A 25,155-nucleotide genomic window follows, 5' to 3' on the forward strand; every position below is an offset into this window, starting at 1 on the left:
GTGGGGTGATGAGATTAAGAAGTTTGCGGGTATAAATTGGCAGCAGCAAGCACAGGACCGGGTTAACTGGCGGAACATGGGAGAGGCCTTTGACGATATATATATATATATATATATATATATATATATATATATATATATATCTATATATATATATATATATATATATATATATATGAAGTAATCGCGCTTGAAGGCAGAAGGGCATTGCACAGTGGAATGTTGTAAGACTACGTACACAATTTGACAATCATGGCTGCAGACTGTAAGATATATGCTTTTTAGCCTGGATATAGGTTGATAGTAAAGATTCCATTGTTTTTGAAAGCCCGCTTAGGCTGCGTTTTTTTGTTTTCAGAATTCATAAGCAGCAGAAAAGCTCCCGCGGCGAAATGATGGGCCTCTGAGGCTGCCAGTGTGGGTACGTGGTTCACATAAAAACTTTTTCTTGACTATGCACTAGCTATATACACATAATACATATATATATCCTGCCCACGGCAAGTTACCTTTTTCCCACTTTTCTTTCTTCTCATTTACATTACAAACGGCCTACTAACTTCCCCTATACCTTCCTTGGCATTATTGTCTGTTAGCACTCATTATATGGTACCAGCCCTTAAGTATACACTTGTTTCCCTTATATATACACACATATATATATATATATATATATATATATATATATATATATATATATATATATATATATATATATATATATATATATATATATATATATATATATATATATATATATATATATATATATATGCAAGAAAGAGTTGACGAAACTTTCACGGAAGCTTCTTTACTTAACGTTTTCAGCTGGTGGACCAGCCTTCGTCAGAGTAACGTGACAAGAATTCATACATGGCTTTAAAAGCTCCTTTCAATAACAGGTCAGCGCCATCTGCGCTGTTTAGCATTGCAATGCGCATCATAAAATCTCACGTGCTTCATAAAATCTCACGTGCTAGAAAAAAACAAAAAAGACAAAAATGGAGAACCAGAAGGGTACTCACATACTGAGAGACGGTTGAATATTCCCTTGCATGTACTGTGACGTGATACCGTGCTTACACGTAGTTAGGAGATGTAGACGCGCAGTGGTGTAATGGCATTGCATGGCAGTATAAGAACAATCTTAGTGATATGCGAACGTAAAATTTCAGTCGCTGTGAAATAATTGAAGATAAATTTAAAAAAAAGAAAAAGAAAAAGGGCAGGCACAGAAGGCTTGATTTAGGCGGTACAACGTGAAACCAGTGCATCATCGCTCTCAATCTAGTTAAAGACAGCTCAGTTTTCCTTTGTTTTCGTTGATTTAAGCGGAAACAGTGTTAAATTTATGAATGAGATATCATTCGTGCAGTTAACAATCATGGCTGGTGCGGAATCTCGATTCCAGTATCGTGACTTTGAGTTTACTATATGAGTGGCCAGGCATGTTCACATGCTTTGATAATGAAAGGATTGGTTGGGTTTTAGCATACGATCTGTGATTGTTGAAACGTATTCTGAATGGGGTTTCCGTGTGGCCTATGTATTTCATGTGGCAAGTGCCACACTTAAGCACATACACTACATTGGATGAATCACAAATAAAGCTTCCCCTAATTGTGAAAATGAATTAGTTAGATGTGCCGGTGGCTGTTAATGATGGTTCTATATGAGGACAAACTTTACAACGGGGTTTGTTGCAGCAGCTACAACCAGTACGGTTAGTGGTAGCAATTTTAGATGACGTCAGGATGTCACCTATGTTTTTGAGCGCCTATACACTACTCGAGGGGACTTAGGAAAGACCGCTTTTAGTTTGTCGCTTTGGGTGAGAATGTTGTAATAGTTTCGCAGTATACCTTGAACTTTGGGGATGGATGCTGAGTGTGTTAGTACTAAATTGGCTGACTGCAGCCCGTTTCTTTTATGCTACTTTTTAAACAGTCCATCCGATCGCGTTTTCTGGCTCGGTGTATCACGTCGTCAAATATATATATATATATATATATATATATATATATATATATATATATATATATATATATATATATATGTATATATATATATATATATATATATATATATATATATATATATATATATATATATATATATATATATATATGTATATATATATATATATTTTTATATATATATATTTATATATATATATATATGTATATATATATATATATTTTTATATATATATATTTATATATATATATATATATATATATATATTTTTATATATATATATTTATATATATATATATATATATATATATATATAATTTCTTGAGGGCCTGTGAATGTCCATGTTGGCTGTCCTAGAGGGATGTCGAGCGAACGTACAAAACCTGTTACCTTCGTACATTCGATGTACGTCTATCGTACGTACAGTGTACATCCGTGGATATCTGATGGATCTCCGGAATATCCAAAATGTACGTCCCGTCATATGCCTACCGTATATCCGTGGTTACTTGGGATGACAAGTCTTGCAGATGTAGTGAGCAACATTGAGACGTCTGTGAAACGCTTGTCTGCAACTATGATAAGCTAATGAATGCTTCAAATAAACAGCCTAAATAAATAGCTTAGTACAAAAATAGCCTGTTTTTTCATTACTCCCATGTGCAAAGCCTAACTAAAAAACAAAGCAGTGGAAGTTGAAGCTGAAATGAAACAGAAGATCTTCACTTCAGATTTCCTCGTTTTTCCCCAGATGTGTTTCCGCTCGGAGGAAGGCGCCATTCAATTCAGTGGTTACAAACGCATAACTTTGTTTGGGGAAGACAAACGAGGCGGAGGTATGACTATATGCATGTGCCAATGTTTATCTTGTGATATACAGAATAACTACACGGGTTTTTCAGAATATTACTAATATATTGGTCTATTACACTCAACATCTTAATCACTGCGCTGTACCGCCTTCCTCAAGGAAGCAAAAGGTGTACAGTTTCTTGGGACGCGTTTTTTTAGAAAATGACAATGAAAATAAACGACTTGTTGCACTTGGTGGTTTTATATTGATGTTATAGCGAATTTTTTAGATAAACTGGCTAACTGAATATATGCTGCATGGCTGCACAATTATGATTGACTCTCCAACAAGAGCAAATAAATGAACAGCAACAACAATTGGTATATACTAACTTCCCTCTTGATATGTATTTTCCGAAGTATGTTCTGGTTTGAGTGACCACTTGCCTCTCTCTGTAAAGGGTACGTTAAACGAAAATTTAATTTTCGCGGTGGAAATTTCCCCTGCTTTATTATTGGTTAGACATATCAACTCCAAAATATTTCAGTACAATAAAGCTAGTCTCTAATTATTGATGCCAGTTAGAAATCGCAGTTTTGTGGGGCTCGCTATCGACCATGTGGCGCCATTGGCTGCTAGAGGCAATAATATGTGACGTCAGTGAAACGCCAGAGTAAGGGAAGGTGTAGTAGACGGAAGAAAACTTTTGAAGGCCCTATTAGAGAAATAAAATGAATAAAGCAGGCGAAAAGTGTAGAGATGCTCGATTTTAACATTTTTTTATAATTTAGAAAAGCTGGCCATGTTGTCTTCAAAAACTCACATTGTCAATGTGCCGAATCATCCTATTTTGCAACCAAATTGTTCCTTTATTGTTTGTTTTTCGAGTATTCGCCCAACAATGCTACAATAACATAAACGAGAAGAAAATAAAGCACAATAAATGTTAACTTTTGCTTTCGGTGGAAGAAGATACCCACAGCTAGACGAGACACCTGTGATAGCTGACAGTTTTTGGGGATACTTTCTACGTGTTTATCCCAAGTAAGATGCGAAGAAGAAGTAACCCTTAGTAATTGTCGCTCATGAACAACTTGCAGTTTTTACCAGCAAACAATAACGTTTGTTTGCAAGTCATAAATTTATTTTTAGAGCGAAACAACTTTAGGTTTCTTAGGATATGTTTTAGGCACTTAGCAATTGACCATTCAGAAACTTGACCAGCAGATCGTTGCATTATTTGATTAAATTCTTTGAATTCAGATTAGAAACAAGAAGTGTAGTGTTATCGGAGTATACAATAAATTGAACACAGGTATTAATATTTACTAGTAATGCCATCAACGTAGAGGTTAACAAGTAGCGGACCTAGCTGTTGGTGCTAACACCCCCTGTAAAGCATTTTGTGCCTCGTAGCGCACGTGTTTTGGCGCATAATCCGCATTACGGGTTCACAACTACATAGCGGTAGATGAAATCGTGCTCGCGAGCGTTTGTCAACACTATCATGATCATAGTTAGGGCATAGCGCCGGCGCTGACGCTTGGCGAGAGCCTGGGTGGCAGCGCTCGTAAGATGAGCGGTTCTCTTTGGCGTGAGCCGGCTGGCGCGAACGTCTGTCTCTAGCGGTGGGCCTGCCGTAGACGGCACCGGGGGCCGTCTGTGGTGGGCCATCGTGGTAAGTCAGGCGTTGGTACAGCTGCTTGGAGTGTGTTCTTGTGTTTGGTACGTTTATAGAATGTCGTGTATTTCGTGCAAGGTCTTTTCTAGCGTGTGGATCACTGTTGATGTACAGTGGACACCCACTAAACGAAACTCGCCTAAACGAAAATACCTCGTTAACGGAACTAAACGGGCTCATATGGCTGTATTTCTATGTGTTGCGCAGTAAAATTCATGAGTTAATCGAAGCACTGCCTATTGGATCCCAATGGTTAAACCGCACAAACTCTGAACGCAGCATAGAGTCGTTGAGGTCAAAGGTCGTCTCACAACCTTGCCAATACTTTGAGACAAGCCAATCCAGTAGCCATTTTCACTTGTGGTGGCTCTGTGAGCCGAGTCGAAGAGTCAGTTGTGTGTTAGGCCTAATTGTGCGGCCAAGTGCTGTGGATCAAGGTGTTATTTCAGCCAGATGAAAGAGAAGCGGCTGCACCATGCACTCTAACCTGAAAAGAAGCGGCCTGCCAAAGACGGAGGTGGCGAAAAAATATGACATCCCCAAATCGACGCTGTCATCGATCTGCAAAGACAAAGAAAAAAATTGAAGGCGCTGTAACAAACGGGACCTTTGCATCTAAACGAATACGGATGCGGACGACGCCTTATGAACCACTAGAAAAGTTCTTTTTCCGTGGTTCAAGCATGCACGGAGTCCCAATTTGCCCATAAGCGGACCGATTTTTGGGCAGAAAGCTAAAAAAAATCTCCACGCAAATGGGTGTTGAGAACTTCGTTCTAAGCGACAGATGGCTCAGCCGCTTCAAAACACGCCATGGCCTAGTCTTCAAAGCAATCTCAGGTGAGAGTGCTGCAGTCAACAGGGACATTTGCATCGACTGGCAACAGAGGCGGCGTAAGGAAATTCGGATGAGCTTTGAGCCACGAGACGTCTTCAACCTCGACGAGATGGGTCTTTTTTATAAGGTGCTTTCATCAAAGACTCTCATCTTCAAAGGCGAAGCCTGTAAAGAGGGAAACGCAATAAAGATCGTGCGGGTTGCAGAGCCGGTGAAAGACGGTTCAAACATAAAACAAAACGGTGTTAATTAACGTAGTAGTGACAGCAAGGCGAGCATGCCCATGCTGCGCTTCTGAAGGTTAGAGAAACAAACATGAAACAAAGCTTGGTAGCTTGGGTTATATAGCCACCTGTGGTGACGTCTACCTCCAGTGAAAGATTGGTGGTGCTGTCCGTGATCGGACGCGCGTTTCTGCACGCGCCCGAATCACGCTGTGTTGCCACAATCGCATCACTGTGCTGGTGGGTGCGAACATGGCAGGTGAGGAGAAATTGAATCTGTTGGCAATAGAAAAATCAAAGCACCCTCACTCTTTCAAAGGCGTTCGACACCTTCCCGTTGAGTACCATGCGAACGAAAGAAGGTGGATTGCCATGGCCATTTTCGAAAACTGGCTATGGAACGAAGACGCAAGATTTACGAGGCAAAGCAGGAACATTGTCTTCATCGTGGATAATTGCCCAGCCCACGGTCAGGTTAAAAGACTCCAAGCCATCGCATTACAGGTCTTGCCAGCCAATGCAACGGCAGTGATCCAGCCAATGAACCAAAGGGTTATTCAGAACATTGAAGTTCATTACCGCAGACAATCATCGAATGCTGCATTGTGCAGACAGCGGGAAATACTACACCATAGATCTATTGGCAACCATCCACATTTTGGCTCGTGCTTCAGAGCAAGTGAAGGCAACAACAATGCACAAATGCTTTCATCATGCTGGCTTTCAAGTGCAAGAAGCAGTATCTGATGAAAAAAAAGCCCTGCTGATGCCGACATTGAGGCAGTATTTAGTGAGTTCATGCCCTCTGCCCCTTTCACGCTGCAGGACCACGAATCAATTTATGAAAATGTTCGTGCCTGTCGTGAAGAGGCTGTCGAAAAAATGATTGCCGAAGTGCAAGATGAGGATCAACCTTCAAGCGATGAATGTGATGACAGTATTGCCAGTGTAATGGTGCCACCAGACCGATCAGCAAAAGAGGCTGTTGAAATTGAAATTTTGCAGTGTTGTTTTGAACAATAGGCTTGTCCAGAATTTCTGGCTAGTTTGTCAGGCATGGGTGCGTACCTTGTGAAAAAATTACTCAAGCTTGACAAACAAAGCATCATTTGCTCCTTCTTTTCTCCTGCTCAACCTCATGAGTAAGGCGAGGTTTGTGCAATTTGAATAAAGGTTTGATTCACTAAATAAGTGTACTTTGCTTAAATGCAACTTCTGATATATGGAACAGTTTTGTTAATCCCCTCCGAGTTCCCTTTCAAAGGCGTCGACTTAAAATAATTTGGCGGATAATATCGTTGTTCTAAAGGTAGGTAAATAAAAGTATGTTGTTGGGTTTTTTCGACCGCGTCTGCTCTCTCCGTTTACTTCAAGAGCGTGACGGGGATCCCCACATCGAGACCCCGCACTGGCGCCCAACGTGGGGCTTTTGGAGCATCGGACGACAGTTTTTGCGGTTCGGTACAACCTTTTCTTCGAGCCAGGGAAGAGTAGGCCTAGGTTGCCTTGGGGGACTTTTATTGCTAACGTCAGCGGTGTGCTTTGTTGAGAGCGAGGAGATTGGTACAATAAAGCGAAATGCTGGGCCAGTTAGTATAACATAATGTGGAAATGTATGAGTGCACAAGGTTTTCGCAGGGGTGGGGGGTTGCACCTTGAAGTGATAGTTGGTTGCGCCTGCGTGTTTGTCTTCTCGCGCAATTATTGTTTTCTAATAGAAGTTCAGTTGTAAGTGGAGCGTTTTCCTGTCAAGTGCTTTTCCTTCTACCTTGTGCGCTTATATATTTCCACATTATGAGGAGATTCGTTTTTGTGACGTTTTTGAACTTGTTGGCACATTGAGTTTTAATTTTTTTCTGCCCATAGTGTTTTTTTCAATTTTGTGGTTTGTTTGCAAGAAGGTTGTTGAGTCGTTACGAGATCCATGTGGTCTGCATCCTTGGGGGAGCAAAGCTTAAAGCGCAAGGATTGTAGGCAAGGGCCTAAGCGACTGAGTACGGAAGCCTCGTGGGTGGTCTGATTTTCTGTAAATGGCTTTTTCTATCTCTTCGGATTCAGGGAGTCCGGCGTCATTGCTGTCTTGTCTTGCGGCTCAATGCTAGGGCGTCGTGACAGCATTCGGGATGGTGGGCGCTGATCGTTCGGTAAGCTGCTGTGTGCTGCGAGTGATAGGGCCACCTTACAGAGCGAATGTTCCCTTGCGGCTGTCTCTTCTGTGCCTAGGCCGGATGTTGAGTGGATGCCGGTTGTTGCCAAGCGACTCGTCAGGCCTAAGGCTCGGCGCAGCCGCCTGTTGTACGTTGCACAACTAAGTGGATCGTGGTGTTGAGGTGTAGCACTCTGCTTCCCTCCTTTTTTGTGATGCACGAGTTAGAAAATCGACTTTTGTATTACTTAAGTCGGGCGTCTCGGCCGCCGCCGATGTATTAGCTAGCAGTACTAACCATCGTACCACGTAGGCAAGGAGCCCGAAGCTCCCTTCCCTTTGTCCTACTGCCTTGTTCTGCCAAGTGTTTTGGAATGTACGCAGCGGGAGTGATGTGACCCGTGGCTGGCTGTCTTCAGCACATTCTCAGCGCCACTGGCCAGGAATGCGGTCATAAGGCCGGGCGATGGACATGCCTGGGACCTGTGCAACTGCCTGCAGCCCGGTGCCCTCCTGAGTGCTGGTCGCAACCAGAAAACGTGTCAGGGTGAACGACGGTTCCTCGCGTCGACGGCAACGTTACTGTTGCGGGCCCGGTACTGATGTGAAGTTGTCAAGCCGGACAGTGCAGCAGTGTCGACCACCGGCAGTGTCGTGATGCACGGACATTCATAAGGGACATGGGTTGTCATCTTTTGTTAGGACTTGTGCAGCTGTTTTCTTTCATGCTGCTGTTTTTTCGAGATATGATTTGAATTAACGTTGTGGGAATGTGGGGGTGCTTAAACCCCCTGTAAAGTTGTTTACGCCTCTTGACGAACATGTTTCTGTGCATGGGCCGCATTTCGGGTTTACAACTACCGAGCAGTAGGTGGCGTTGTGCTTACGAGCGTTTTTGATCACTATCATCATCATGGTTAGTGCGTAGTGCCGGCTTTGACACCTGGCGGAAAGCCTGGGTGGCGGCGCATGTGAGATGAGCGTTTCTCTTTGGCGTGTGGCGGCTGGTGCGAACATTTGTCTCTAGCGGTGGGTCTGCCGTAGGCGGCACCTCGGGCCGTCTGCGTTGGGCCCTCACGGTAAGTCAAGCGTTGGCGAAGCTGCCTTGAGTTTGTTGTGTTTGTTACGTTTCTCGAATGTTGTGTAATTTTGTGTAAGGTTGTTTTAGCATGTGGATCAGAATTGATGTATAATAATTTGGCTGACGATATTGCCGTTCTAAAGGTAGTTGAATAAAGGTGAGTTGTGTTTGTTCCCACCGCGTCTGCAGAGTGCGTTTACTCCAATAGCGTGGTGGTGCTCCCCCCATTGAGACCCATTACGCTACCATGTGGCACACCGTTTAGTATGGGAAGAAACCATAATTTTTCGTCTTTTATTGAAAACTGATTGTTTACGATCAGTTAGATAAGACTCAAAAATGGTAATGGCACACCTCTTGGTAATCCCGAGATAATTGCCACAGTAGAACTTTGCAATTTAAGCAATCGAATGCTTTACTAAAGTTAATGAAGGGCGCCAAGGTGAAAATCATTCTCTTGATATTTTCCATTACATATTCCTTGAGTGTGCGCAAAGCGGTTTCCGTTGACCTGCCTTAACGAAAATCGAACTGAGCATCAGGTAAAACACTGTGCCTATCAAAAGATTTTGAAACACCCGAAGGAAAAATATTTTCTAATGCTTGAAGGTTGAAATCGGTCGTTAACGTTACCTGTCATTTCTGTCACTTTCTTTAAAAAGGACAGTTAACCTACTCGTTCTTATATTTTCTGGGAAAATCCCACACTGTAAAGCCAGATTAAATATATGTGTTAAAGCTGGAGTAATCTATTATAAAACATACTTTACAGACTTTATCTGCATGTTATCTACATCGAGAGTTTTACTAGTTTCAGGTTCATAAAAGGGCTAAATACCTCATTTTCATTAGTGAGATATAAAAATAAGCTGTTTGATGTTGAAAAAAAACAATGAAGTACCTGGCGGACCTTATTGTGTCTTTTTTATTGTGTTTATTCTTGCAAAGTAGACGTTGAAATGATTAGCGAGTGCTAAACCCATGATTTTGGTTTTCGTGTGAGTTACCTTCTACGGCGGGCAGAATGCTTCTCGTGACCAAGAACCCCATTTATAATGCCCCACAAGACACAAGGATGTTTATCAGTGGCGTCTGCCAACAAACGCTCATGATAAGCATTTTAGGTACGTGTAGGTTTTGCATTCAGTTTGTTTCTATACTTTTTAAGCATTATCAGCACCTCAGACAAACGTGTAGCACGAGATCTGTGGTACAATTTACCTTTTTGTTATATCATTTTAAAAAGTTGCTGCGTAATGTAGGGCTTTCTCATCCTTCTAGCCTGTCTAACTTTCTTTAAAGTGAAATGTAGTTTGTAAATTTGCAGGAACGTAAAAATAAACTTCAAATACGCGAAATTTACATCACTTATTGTTTCCCCAATCACGAACGTTCCGTGATCGACAATATGTGAAGATGACTCTACATCGACGTCGCCTACAGCGCATCCTGCCAGCAGCCACTATCATCACCGTGAATGTATCCTGAAGCGGAAATTCGTGCCCTTCACCAGCTACAGCTGAACGTGCAAAATGCTGTAACTTCTATGAGTAAAACTCTCGAGGATCACCCATTTGGCTCGCAACAGGTAGAGCACACTACGTGTGCCCAACTAACCACGCTGGTAGACAGCCAGCCTGCCTGGCTGCATACATGCTCTCCTCAACCGGCCACCCAAGGTTTTTAAGCGACAGAATTTGACGCACCTTACTGTCCCTTGTCCATATCCAGTGCATTTCCTGTCGACACTAACATCCATTTTTACCAGCAACTGCTGCTCAAGGGCAACCGACTTAACACAGGGATGACGAACTTATCAGCAAAAGCAACGACGTTGTCTTCCGTGTGCCGCCACCGCTCAGGCCAGTACGGAAAGTTTTGACGTCAGATTCATCCACAGTCTGTCTCGCTATTGACTCGTTCTGTGTGCAAACGTCCTTTCAATGCTGTGCGCGTGCCGGAAACACCAACATCATCTAGTGCGGTCTGCGATGCGAAGATATTGGAACCACTAGCCCTCTTTCAAACCCCAAGTACGTTCAACACGCACAGTGGCGCTTGGGTTTAAGACTACGAAGACATCTATGTTCAATTGACTCTACCGTTATTGAGGTATCCTCCCACCTTCGCGACACTGCTTGTTCGGGTAAGCTGCACCGAAGCACACACAGCGGTCATAATCTTCGATTGGGCTTGTGGCTTGCCTATCAGATTTCCTCTCCTTCGTCCAGATTTCACACCTGTGTGCTTGACACAAAAAGCTGCTTCATGTGGGTGTGGGACTGATGGCGAAGCCGATGGCAACGTCCTAATGTGCATTGAAACTTCTTCGGACATCCGGATAAAGTCCGAACGTCCACGTCCTGAGCACGTGTCTATAGGACATTCGAAGGATACTAATATCGAAATAAACTTTTTCGTCCGTTTGGCATTCTCCTGAGGACGCCCTCGGTACATAACATTGAGAAGGTATTGTAAGTATATATATGCTCAGAGCTGGTAATTTTTTTATCCACTTTTCTTTCTTCTTTCTTCTTATTTTTTACATTCCATTTGGTTCTAATAACTTCCCCTGTACATTCCTTGGCATTACTGTCTGTTATATCTCATTAATGTTGTGTTAAAACACGGAAATACGAGCCCTTAGGTATACACTTCTCTCCCATATATATATATATATATATATATATATATATATATGGGAGAGAAGTGTATACCTAAGGGCTCGTATTTCCGTGTTTTAACATAATATTAATCGAGATCTAACAGACAGTAATGCCAAGGAATGTACAGGGGAAGTTATTGGAACCAACGGAATGTAAATAAGAAGAAAGAAAAGTGGATGAAAAAATAACCAGCCGTGAGCATAAATCGAACCTACGACCTTCGAATAACGCGAATCGAAGCATTGAACGCGTTATTCGAAGGTCGTAGGTTCGATTTCTGCTCACGGCTGGTTATTTTTTCATCCACTTTCCTTTCTTCTTATTTACATTTCATTAGTTCTAATAACTTCCCCTGTACATTCCTTGGCATTACTGTCTGTTAGATCTCATTTATTAAATATATATATATATATATATATATATATATATATATATATATATATATATATATAGAAGAATAACTACGGTTGCCGCAAGGTTATAAATATGAAATTAGATGCGCTTTCACATAACAACTGTATATTGTGCCGACGTTTCGACGGGAACGCCGTCTTTTTCAAGGCATAATACTATTTACACATGTTCCGTGTCTTCTTATAGCCTGTCGAGACAGGAGGGAAAGGATCAAAAGAAAAGTAAAAAAGGAAAAAAAAGAAATACTAGAGAGAGAGGGAAAAAAAGAAGAAACAGCGAAACGGGTGGACAAACATAAAATAAAATATAGAAAATCTAGGAGAAGAAGCAAGACCGACACGGCGTAATTAAAAAGGGGCAGCATCTCAACAGAGTAGGGCAGAGGTAGATGAGCAATGTCATCGTTGTCAACAAGACCTCCCCGCACCCACTCTTCCCCAAGTGGAAAGTGAGCCACCGTTCTTGTATTTCACCTTTCCGTGTAGTCCGCTGGCGGCTTGTTCCTCATTGAAGTTTAAGACAAGTTAATGGGGAGAGCTTAAGCGCTTCGAGTGCGTGCTGGTGGCGTCGGGAGGAATGAAAAAGCCGGTGATTGAGGCGCCGCCATCGATATTCATTATATGCAATGGCTCTTTGTCAGTGAAGGAACAGAATGCGCGTTAAATATTAAAGAAAAAAAAAGAACAGGGGGTGGGGAGGCTGTACGACATCCGGGACAGTCACCACACTGTAGCGGCTCACTGGGAAGACATGCGCGCATGTATGAAAAAGTTAACGAAACCACCTAGCTGTCAGCTCCTTGTCAGTGAAGGAACAGAATGTGCGTTAAAACTTAAAGAAGAAAAAAAAAGAAGAAAAGAAAAGGGGGGGGGGAAGCGTGCGACATCCGGGACCACTTATGTGTGCGTTCCGACTGTGCTTGATGAGGCAAATCATTTCTATGTTGTCAGATGCATAGGCCAAAAGCTTTGTTAGCGGGTAATATTACTGTCGTAATGAAACCGGACTGATTAGAGAGAAGCGTTTGCGTCTTTTAGCGGTCGTAACGCTGACAGAGTGCCTGGGTGTTCATTTATTTTGTATTTTATCGTGTTAATTTTGTAGATAAATTAAGATTCCCGTTGTTCCCGTTCTCTGATTGTTCGACAGTTGTTTTCTAGTAGTGTATCCCTGATGTCATCAAGGCAGTGGTCTTTTAATGTGCAGTGTTTTGAAAGTGGAAGGCCTGGCAAAGATCGTACATGTGCCCGATGGTTGTTGAGTCTAATTCTACACGGAGTGTCTGTATGGCCCACGTATTGCTTGTTACATACCCAACATTCCAGGAGATATATGACGTTGTCTGAGTCACAGTCTAGTGCACCTCTTATCATGTGCTTAAATTCCGAGTGGGTGCTTTTCGCCACTGTCGTTGTCTGCATGTGTTTGCATACCTTGCATCTGCTTTTTCCGCAAGAGTGACACCCAATTTGAGGTTTCACACCTTTCTTTGAATTTATTAAATGATCCTTTATATTTTTCGGTCATCTTGATGTACTCATTCTTGATATACTCATTGAGGTACTTTCTTGATGTACTCATTCGAGTTTACGATGGTGCGTTGGTAACTAACGTATACAGAAAACCTACGGACAGGCAACAATACCTGCACTTCAAAAGCTGCCACCCGCGACATTGCAAGACCAGCATTCCCTATTCCCAAGCACACAGATTCCGACGAATCACCTCCCACACCGAGAACTTCCACAAAAACAGCACACATATGCGCGAAGTACTTCTTAATCAAGCATGCCCGCCAGCTATCATCGATGACGCCATCAAAAAAGCTGAAATTCTGGACCGCCAGATTCTTCTCAATCACCAGAAAAACGCCGACCAACACCGCAACAAAAACTTGCTATCAACTTTCATGAGCAACCCACCGAACATAAACAAGTTCCTAAGAAAACACTTTAACATATTGAAACAGAGCGTGCGACTATCCGAAATTTTCACTTCTCCTCCTTGTGTTGTATACAGGCGGCCGAAAAATATAAAGAATCAACTAATAAATTCAAAAATAGGTGTAAAATCTCAAAATTGGGTATCACCCTTGCGGAAAAACAGATGCAAGCTATGCAAACACATGCAGACAACGACAGTGGCGAAAAGCACCCACACGGATTTTAGGCACGGGATAAGAGGTGCACTAGACTGTGACTCATACAACGTCATATACCTCCTGGAATGTGGGGTATGTAACAAGCAATACGCGGGCCAGACAGACACTCCGTTTAGAATTAGATTCAACAACCATCGGGCACATGTACGATCTCTGCCTGGCCTTCCACTTGCAAAACACTGCACACTAAAAGACCACAGCTTTGATGACATGAGGGTTACACTATTAGAAAACAAGTTTCGAACAATCAGAGAACGGGAACAACGGGAATCTTATTTTATCTACAAATTTAACACGATAAAATACGGAATAAATGAACACCCAGGCACTCTGTCAGCATTACAACCACTAAAAGACGCAAACGCTTCTCTCTAATCAGTCCGGTTTCATTACGACAATAATATTACCCGCTAACAAAGCTTTTGGCCTATGCATCTGACAACATAGAAATGATTTGCCTCATCAAGCACAGTCGGAGCGCACACATAAGTGGTCCCGGATGTCGCACGCCCCCCCCCCCCCCCCCCTTTTCTTTTCTTCTTTTTTTTTTCTTCTTTAAGTTTTAACGCACATTCTGTTCCTTCACTGACAAGGAGCTGACAGCTAGGTGGTTTCGTTAACTTTTTCATACGTGCTCGCATGTCTTCCCAGTGAGCCGCAACTGTGTGGTGACTGTCCCGGATGTCGTACAGTCTCCCCCTCCCTCCCCTGTTCTTCCTTTTTTTTCCTTCTTTAATTTTTAACCCACATTCTGTTCCTTCACTGACAAGGAGCCATTGCATATAATGAATATCGATGGCGGTGCCTCAATCACCGGCTTTTTCATTCCCCCCGACGCCACCAGCACGCACTCGAAGCGCTTCAGCCCTTCCCATTAACTTGTCCTAAACTTCAAAGAGGAACGAGCCGCCGGTGGACTACACGGAAAGGTGAAATACAAGAACGGCGGCTCACTTCCCACTTGGGGAAGAGTGGGTGCGGGGGAGGTATTGTTGACAACGATGACATTTCTCATCCACCTCTGCCCAACTCTGTTGAGATGCTGCCCCTTTCTAATTACGCCGTGTCGGTCTTGCTTCTTCTACGAGATTTTCTATATTTTATTTTATGTTTGTCGTCCCGTTTCACTGTTTCTTCTTCTTTTTTTTCTCTCTCTCTTGTCTTTCTTTTTTTTCTTTTTTACTTTTTTGACCCCTTCCCTCCTGCCTCGACAGGCCATAAGAAGACACGGAACATGTGTAAATAGTATTATGCCTTGAAAAAGACGGGGTTTCCGTCGAAACGTCCGCACAATAAACAGTTGTTATGTGAAATCGCATCTACTTTCATATATATATATATATATATATATATATATATATATATATATATATATATATATATATATATATATATATATGTCTGCATCAACAGTTGCATATTTTCGTGTCACAATATATGCATCCTTTGTCGTGGTTATTACCATTGCTGTTCATTTGTTCTTTCCGAATTGCGTTCACTGTGTATCTTCCATAGAAGCTTCAAATTTTGCGCGTTTAAAGTTCTACGTTTCTTTCTTCTTTAATAAATCAAATATTTATACGCTTTATATATTTATGTAGTTTATACCTACATATTCTCACATATATAAATGTTATAACAGAGCTGTTTAGAAAGCATTCAGAAAATTGGATGCGCAAATGCGGTGTGCGTCTGCGCGGCTGTAACCACTTTACTTAATATGGCATTCTTAGGCATGCTACCCGCTGCTCGACCGATGACGGAATCTTGAAGGGTTTTGTTTGAGACGATTTGTCTCCTGTGTGAAGTGTGCTTGCGTTCTGTGTTCGTGTTTTGTATTTTGCAAGTGCTGCTGATTACGAAGATGCGCTACACTTAAGCGAGGACAGGTGGCTTCGTATCGTGGAGCACTCGCCAGGTATGTATGAAGCACTCGCCAGGTATGGAGCACTCGACAGAGCGACATGAGAAGCCAAGTGATAAGACGGGACGCACATGCGCCCTTTCACAGGTGTCTCATCATGTCTCGTCACTAGCGACATGAGAAGCCAAGTGATAAGACGGCGACGAGACATAATGACACACCTGCCGAAAAGGCGCATGCGCGTCCCGTCTTATCACTTGGCTTCTGATGTCGCTCGTCCCGTCCCATCACTTGGCTTCTCATGTCGCTCAGTTGGACGCGGTTACGGCGCTCGTACCCAAAAAGAACTGGGTGTCGCTTTCTTTGCTCTATCGAACCTGTGCTCCATCGAATGTATACTTATTTCGACTCAAATGGGCATATCTAAGCTTAACTTTGCCTAACATGAAAACACTAAGCTGAGCTTGGCTAAACTAAACCTACTTGCGCCTGACCTATTTAGGTCATAAAGTGCTCGACTACATTTGATTAATTTCAACTACATTACCTTCGACTTAACTAAGCTCATTTAGGTGCAACTTGGATTAGCCCGACAAAGACAAGCTAGCCTGAGAAAACTTAATTTTGTGCGTTTGGCTTCGTCAGGTTGGGCGATGCTCGCTATGCTTACTTATCTTAATCAGCCAGTGTCGATATCACCATAACAACGCCAATAACAATAACGCCATTATTAATAACGCCAATAACAACGCCAGCCGAAGCTTGAACTGGCCCCATCACAGCCGCTACGTAAAAGAATGGCGCAAATTCCATCGAAGAACGAAAGCGACACCCAGTTGTCGTTTTGGGTACGAGCGCCGTAACCGCGTCCAACAGAGCGACATGAGAAGCCAAGGAAAAAGACGGGACGCGCATGCGCCCTTTCAGCAGGTGTCTCATCATGTCTCGTCACTAGATGGCACGTCGATGCATTCTGCCACGCGATCCCGTGGTCTGCACACTCTTGATCGCATCTGTACATACCACGTTTCTGGGGTCAGCACTTTGTTACCACCACGTTCACACTTTCCGTACGATGTGCATGATAAGTGAGCTTTTGTGTACGTGATGAGCCCGTTCGTCTGTAGCATTTCATCAGGGTAAAGGCGAAGTAGTGCAAACTTAAGCACTGTCGAGTTTTTTTTCCATGGAGTAAGCAGGGAGCACATGCACGCGCGGCGGGAATGCGGCAGCAGATTTGAGCTGAGTTGAGGCCGCGCCCGCCTCTGTTGGCAGTGGTGTTGGAGGGGGACCCTGTTCACGAGTGACCACTATTTTTGTTTATTAATTCTGGGGCGTTTGTTAGCTGTAGGCATTAATCATGGCTAGGGCGCGTAAGCGCGTCATATTTATTGTGCGCTATTGAAGTGAACATGCCTACGGCAGTTTGATACGCTGTACGTTCCATTTTAAACAGTCGCAGTATTGTTATCCATTATAGCTACTACCAGAGAAGTTTTTCCCTTGTGAGTGGCCGAATGTATGCCGGTGTATGCATCCACGCCGGAACGCGTCTTTATAAACTACCAACATACTCGAGTTGATGCGTGTTCGTGCGCAGCATGTTGAATCGTCTTGGGTAGGGCTCGCAAAGGTTGCCTTACACTAAGGTGTTTATGCACCTCGTTTAGTAAAATTCAAACTTGCGGTATACACTTGCAACATATATTGCCTAATCTGACCGCAACCCGTCCATTTTAAGCCATTCGTTTACCGTGAACTGCATTTTTGAATGAATATTTCATGCCTAAATTCGACCGAATTGCTATACCATACTGTGCGAGCACCAAGTCGGCCATCAGTTTAAACGTTCGAGCACCATCGATTTTACTCCGCTTGTTTCCACTATGTTAGGATTTTGTTATAATATTGTATGTGCCTCGCCCAACCTTGGTGTTGTAACCTTTCTAAACGTATTTAAACTTTTTTTCATTAGACAACCAGTGATGCTTAAGTGAGGGGTACTGCAATTTTAACCAGCCAGAACCATTGAAACTAATAACTATGATTTAGCAGTACAGAATAGTAATTTAGTTACATTTATTTCTGATATTATCGATATAATCTTTCAAATGTGAGCATCCTTAAGAAGGTTACAATAATTGCATTAGAAATCAACTTCATATTTTAATTTTATAAGTTACCTCCGATATACACTTGATGAAAGTGCATACCATCATGTGTGTGTTGTGGTATCATTGAACTTGCATATCAATGCAGTTTGCACGAGCACTGTTCAAGCTTGGTTTTGACACATCTGCGACGTGGAAATTGCACATTGTTTTATAAGGTTGCAACTGTGTTCGCCAAAAACATCAAGAAAGTTTTCCTTCTAACATCTATAATTTGTGTGCATCCTGATAGTTTTAGCCCATTATTCTAAATCATTTTAATTAGACTGAAAAATTCATTTTTGCCAAGAGACTCATGCCACTAACTTATTTGTGTGTGTGTTTTTATTACAGCCTATGCAGGCTCCTTTTGCAAAGTGAGTGTGAAAGAATCCCGGACAAGCCTGTCATCAATGGTAGTTCGTGGAAAAGTTGGCTGCAGATGTACAACGGCTGCACGTGGCTTCTGTTTCTATGGAAAGGGGACTTCACTGAGCCACCTCGTAGCTTTAATAAAGTAGCTCGCATGTTCAGCATGTTCAATATTAGGCCTTTTGTTTTTCTTTAAAAAAGTCAATGCTGTAAGTTGTGTGTGTAAAAGCCACCCTTGTAGATATCTAAGTGTTCAGGAGAACACAATGTGCAACAATAGTTATCACTGTCAGCCGAGCCGTTGAATAAGATTCAATAATGAACTTATCGAAAACTGCAGCAGGCCCCCATGCATGTATTAAAAATTTGAGCCAGTCACATTTTTACATAGGTTCAAAGAATTCTTGCATGCCTGTGCCTAGAAATCGTGCAAGAAAGTTAAGTTGTGGTTGCATCATTATGCATGCAGGACAGTGAGCACTAGCACACAGCTACTACTCCTTAATGGACCGCCTATAATCTTACTTAGGGTCGAAGCCATAGGCAAACAATATAATGTTCACCCTTTCACTACCGGCTGGTGATAGCTAGCAGTGACGGCTCGTGCCACCAGGGAGTAATATTTTGCTGATTCCCACTGCCTTGAATGTGTATTCATGGGTAGCACAGTTGGACTTTGGAGGGAGACACCTCGGAGCACAGACATGCTTGAAGAATTTTTTGAAGTGAAATTGTGTAGAAAACAACCGCCAGAAACTTTTCTATGGAAAGATCCCTACTTATTGCAGCCACCAAAATTTTGTTATTCTTAGTTTATTAGGCATCTGACAGCATTATTGTCTTACTTCGTGTCCCCCTGGACACATAACTCATCTAAAAAGGTGGTTTTCTATTCTTAGGGCTGAATTTTAATGCAAGCGCAAAGAACACCTCTGAATGTGCTAGCGCTGCTTCCTAAGTTTTTGCAACATATATTTTCTTGATAATCTACTCAGTAAGGTGTCCTCAAGACTTGTATGTCATGTTTTAATTTTTGTGTCATGTGTGATTAGTCAGTTTTAACGATGAACTTTTTGCGTTGTGATAACGCTGTAGTACGTCAATGATTTTATTTTCTTTTTATTATTGACTAAATATTTCATTTTATTAAGTTTTTGTAGCCTTCGTTTATTGTCTTCTGGAATTTATTGCCATAAGTGCATTCAAGCGACTTCCTACAGTCATACTTAATCATACCTAACTGTGTCAATACTTAACCGTGTGTGATATGTTACAGTGATACTTAACCAAGTTTGACATTGTTAGTGATAACTGACAGAAGGCATTCTGGAATATTGTAACTTAACTCCGGAAACTAAAGGGAGAATGGTGACATCTTTGGAACTATTGTGATAATTTCTTGCTTTATTTTGCGTGATATGTAATAAGTATAATAATTGCTGGGTTTCACGTGTTGAAAACCACAATATATGATTATCTAGGATACCATAACGAAGGACATGAGAAATTTAGGACACCTGGGAAGTGCACCCAGGTTTAATCTGACGTGTCTCAAGCCTCTCTCTTTAGAGGAAAATTGCGGCCATCATAGCCGGAGGGTGATTCTGCGGCCTTCAGTTCAGCAGTCAAGGGTTACATCAACTGTACTGCTGGTTGTAAACTGTGGTGTTGCTTTCAATGATGGATGCTAAGTACTGCAGTTTGGTGTCAACCAGGCATCTCTGCTAGTGCACTGATAACGCTTGTCACACTCGCAATTTACTTTGATATCACATTCCTGCTTCATTGCAATATTTATTGATTGTCACGTGAGTTATGCTTTGTAAGGTTGTATACATTTGTTATCAGCCTATAGAGCCCAACAAGTCACTGTGATATACTTTACATAACATACAACAGATGACTAATTTGGGTGCGCAGAGTTTATCTGAGTATACTCTCCATAGTGTTTCGAATGCCTTGAAAAACGCCTTCTGGTCAGAAACTACTGTCGTGATGAGTTTGTCACGTAAAAATTTGTTTTTGCGTTGTTTACAAATCATTGTACTCTCGTAAAAACTTGTTTTTGTGTTGTTTACAAATTATTGTACTCTAAATTACCTAGATAATTGTTGAAAAATTAAAAAACTTTACATTGATAGCGATATGTTCAAGCTTCATTCCGCGAAGGCTGATCTGGTAATGTTATTTGTCTTCAACCACCAGCTGATACACTTTATCTGTTGAAAAATTGTCTGTAAAATGCTCTAACTTGTACAATGTAAACTAAAATAAATAAATAATTTTGCTGTTTCACATGGTTGTTGATATACATTCCACTTACAACAGAACAGTCTCCATTATGCAGCACTATGCAGGCTATCAACTGGCCTAATTTCTGGTCTGCGTAAGGGTAAAATACTTATAGGATACATAAATACACACACTTGAGTAGACATAAACATCTTGGCAAAATTAAGAGAGTTGGAGGACACACTGGACGGTTACATAACAAATACCCACAGGACGGTCACAAATGGGACAAATACATGATGGACGCTATAAGGAGACGGAAAGTCAGCGGCCGAATCGGGAAATCTTGGAGACACATACAGTTTGTGTCTTCATGCTGCCTCGGGGAACCATACAGTACACTTGCAAGACATCACCGTTTTCGTAAAAATGGCAGACTTCTGGTTTTCAGTTCTTACGAAAGAAGCATGTGTTTGAGGACTATCATGCGTGCACGCAAAGGGTCCACCTTTAAACAAAAAAAATGTATTGGCATAAGTCATGACGCATTTCAATTATTGGCAGTTGCAATAAAGCTGTTTGCAATGCATAAAAACATGTTATTTTGTGTGAATTAATAAATGTGAAAAAGTTCGGAACGATGCAAGTCTCACTATAATTGGTAAGTTCTCATGGGAAGTGGTGTGCGAACTTCAGGAGATATCCATTGGGTAAATCAACCAACTTTATTGGACACATCGTTTGACGTTCACTTTTATTTACAATGCTTCATTGGTGCAGCTATTCATATAAATAGAAGAGGTGCGTTCCAAACACAAACACGGGTACAAATAAAACACAAATGCTGTTTGTCATGCCTCGTTGCCGCATGGAAGTGAACGAGACAAAACAAACACCATTTGTGTTTTGTTTGTTCTCGTGTTTGCACTGAACCTCCTCTATCATATATGACCAGCTCCACCAATCAAGCATTAAATATAAAAAGTAATGGTCGACTAGGTGTCCACTAATAGTTCGTAATTTACCAAATGCTTATTTAGTGGAGGTTCGATAATGAAAACATTAATACAATAAAACGGCCTATATGTCCGTCGAACATCCGCATATCTGCCATAAACACCCGCAGGACTCCCGCTGGATCGCCAATTTATATGTGCCTGAGAGTCCTGGGATGTCCGCTGGACGCCGATCGACAATTTGCGGACGACTAGTGGATCACTGAGACATCCGGATGCGGTTGTCGAGTGTACGTCCGTCAGTGTTTATATGCCCATTGCGGTTGCTTTGAAGTAATAGAGCCATTTTGTTAGACCGGCCGTTGATGTTGACGACCAGTGTTGACGGACGACGCTCCATAACAGCAGTAAGTGGGACAAGTTGGTAATAATTTATAATGTAACTGCGCAAAAAAATGGATGGAAATACGACAGGAGAGAAAAGGACATACAAGTGCAGACTATAAAATGAAGCTTCTAAGCAAAAAAGAGGCGATATATTGCCACGTTCTTGCTATAAAGCAGCCATCGCAGCAAAAAAAACCATCGCAGCCACTTCAGCATTTGCACCTTCCAACGCTGTTGCGGTTGCGATGGTTGGTGTGGCTACTTCCATCACCTTGTCGGCCAATGCGGCAAGTCTGTTAAGGTCCATGGTAGGCTGAAGCCAGAACCACCTGCACATTAGCCAGTATTCATAAAATGAACTCACACGTAACAGCGCGCGCCGTCAGTGAATCTCGCGTTTATATATATATATATATATATATATAAGGGAAAGAAGTGTATAACTAAGGGCTCGTTTTTCCGTGTTTTAACACAAGAATAATGAGATCTAACAGACAGTAATGCCAAGGAATGTACAGGGGAATTTATTATAACCAATGGAATCCACATAAAAAGAAAAAAATGGAAGAAAAAATAACCAGCCGTGAGCAGGAAGCGAACCTATGACCTTCGAGTAACTCGTTCGATGCTCTGACCACTGAGCTACCTCAGCGGCCTTCTCTCCATCCACCTTTTTGGGTTTATATGTGAATTTAGAAGTAGGAGTGACAGTCAGCGCCACCTATAAGCCAAGCGACGAGTGTGAAAACACCCTTTTATGCGCATGTTTGGCGTCACGTAGCACGTGAACTTATTATGAGCGGGCAGCTGATTAATAGTCCCTCGTATACAACCTGAAGACACCAAGTCTGCCAGTACGAGACCCTCGTTTAATGAAATAAGGGAAAGAAGTGTATACCTAAGGTCTCGTTTTTCCGTGTTTTAACAGAATATTAATGAGATCTAACAGACAGTAATGCCAAGGAATGTACAGGGGAATTTATTAAATTATTAGAACCAATGGAATGTAAATAAGGAGAAAGAAAAGTGGCTGAAAAAATAACCAGCCGTGAGCAGCTGCATATAAATATATATATATATATATATACAAAATAAGGGAAAGAAGTGTATACCTAAGGGCTCGTTTTTCCGTGTTTTTAACACAATAATAATGAGATATAACAGACAGTAATGCCAAGGAATGTACAGGGGAAGTTATTAACATTAATGGAATGTAAATAAGAAGAAAGAAAAGTGGATGAAAAAATTACCAACTGTTAGAAGGAATCGAACCTACGACCTTCGAATTACGCGTTCGATGCTCTAACCACTGAGCTATTACAGCGGCACTCCCTCCATCCACTTTTTTGGGGTTTATCTGTGAATTTAGAAGTAGGAGCGACAGTCAGCGCCATCTATAAGCCAAACAACGAGTGTGAAAACACTCTTATGCGCATGTTTGGCGTCACGTAGCACGTGAACTTATTATGAGCGGGCAGCTGATTAATTGTCCCTCTTATACAACCTAAACACACCAAGTCTGCCAGTACGAGACCCTCGTTCAATGAAAATAAGGGAAAGAAGTGTATACCTAAGGGCTCGTTTTTCCGTGTTTTTAACACAATAATAATGAGATATAACAGACAGTAATGCCAAGGAATGTACAGGGGAAGTTATTAACATTAATGGAATGTAAATAAGAAGAAAGAAAAGTGGATGAAAAAATTACCAACTGTAAGCAGGAATCGAACCTACGACCTTCGAATTACGCGTTCGATGCTCTAACCACTGAGCTATTACAGCGGCACTCCCTCCATCCACTTTTTTTGGGTTTATCTGTGAATTTAGAAGTAGGAGCGACAGTCAGCGCCATCTATAAGCCAAACAACGAGTGTGAAAACACTCTTATGCGCATGTTTGGCGTCACGTAGCACGTGAACTTATTATGAGCGGGCAGCTGATTAATTGTCCCTCTTATACAACCTAAACACACCAAGTCTGCCAGTACGAGACCCTCGTTCAATGAAAATAAGGGAAAGAAGTGTATACCTAAGGGCTCGTTTTTCCGTGTTTTTAACACAATAATAATGAGATATAACAGACAGTAATGCCAAGGAATGTACAGGGGAAGTTATTAACATTAATGGAATGTAAATAAGAAGAAAGAAAAGTGGATGAAAAAATTACCAACTGTAAGCAGGAATCGAACCTACGACCTTCGAATTACGCGTTCGATGCTCTAACCACTGAGCTATTACAGCGGCACTCCCTCCATCCACTTTTTTTGGGTTTATCTGTGAATTTAGAAGTAGGAGCGACAGTCAGCGCCATCTATAAGCCAAACAACGAGTGTGAAAACACTCTTATGCGCATGTTTGGCGTCACGTAGCACGTGAACTTATTATGAGCGGGCAGCTGATTAATTGTCCCTCTTATACAACCTAAACACACCAAGTCTGCCAGTACGAGACCCTCGTTCAATGAAAATAAGGGAAAGAAGTGTATACCTAAGGGCTCGTTTTTCCGTGTTTTTAACACAATAATAATGAGATATAACAGACAGTAATGCCAAGGAATGTACAGGGGAAGTTATTAACATTAATGGAATGTAAATAAGAAGAAAGAAAAGTGGATGAAAAAATTACCAACTGTAAGCAGGAATCGAACCTACGACCTTCGAATTACGCGTTCGATGCTCTAACCACTGAGCTATTACAGCGGCACTCCCTCCATCCACTTTTTTTGGGTTTATCTGTGAATTTAGAAGTAGGAGCGACAGTCAGCGCCATCTATATATATATATATACATACATATACATATATATATATATATATATATATATATATATATATATATATATATATATATATATATATATATATATATATATATATGAGCAGCTGCTTTATTCGACGAAGTAATTGACTGGGGCGTCACTCGCTTAGCTCTGTAGCAGAACGAACGAAGCTGCCGGATGCGAGAACACGTGAAACTGCTGAGCGCAGAAGCGTCTTCTTGGGATCGTCATAGGCATCCTCAGAAAGAAGGGTGCTTAACAAATGCACTACTTTGTAGATGATGTTTGGCGAGAGTGCTACAAGGTAGTGGAACTTCATAGCATCGTAGCATGGGAACGTTTACTAAAAACTTGAAATTGCTATACCGCCTGAAAAAACCGCACCAACAAATGCTAGTCCCAGTACTGAAGAAGGCGCATAGCGATGGCCAAGTAG

General features: G+C 41.7%; 1 protein-coding gene across 3 annotated transcripts in view; it reads right to left on the reverse strand.

Moving 5' to 3' along the window:
• The window catches only part of LOC119169162 (uncharacterized), a 472,562-nt gene that overhangs the window by 213,023 nt on the left and 234,384 nt on the right, over window positions 1–25,155 (reverse strand). The gene's annotated exons all lie outside the window — the stretch shown is intronic.

This window comes from Rhipicephalus microplus, chromosome 2 (assembly GCF_043290135.1).
Source record: "Rhipicephalus microplus isolate Deutch F79 chromosome 2, USDA_Rmic, whole genome shotgun sequence".
NCBI classification, from domain to species: Eukaryota; Metazoa; Arthropoda; class Arachnida; order Ixodida; family Ixodidae; genus Rhipicephalus; species Rhipicephalus microplus.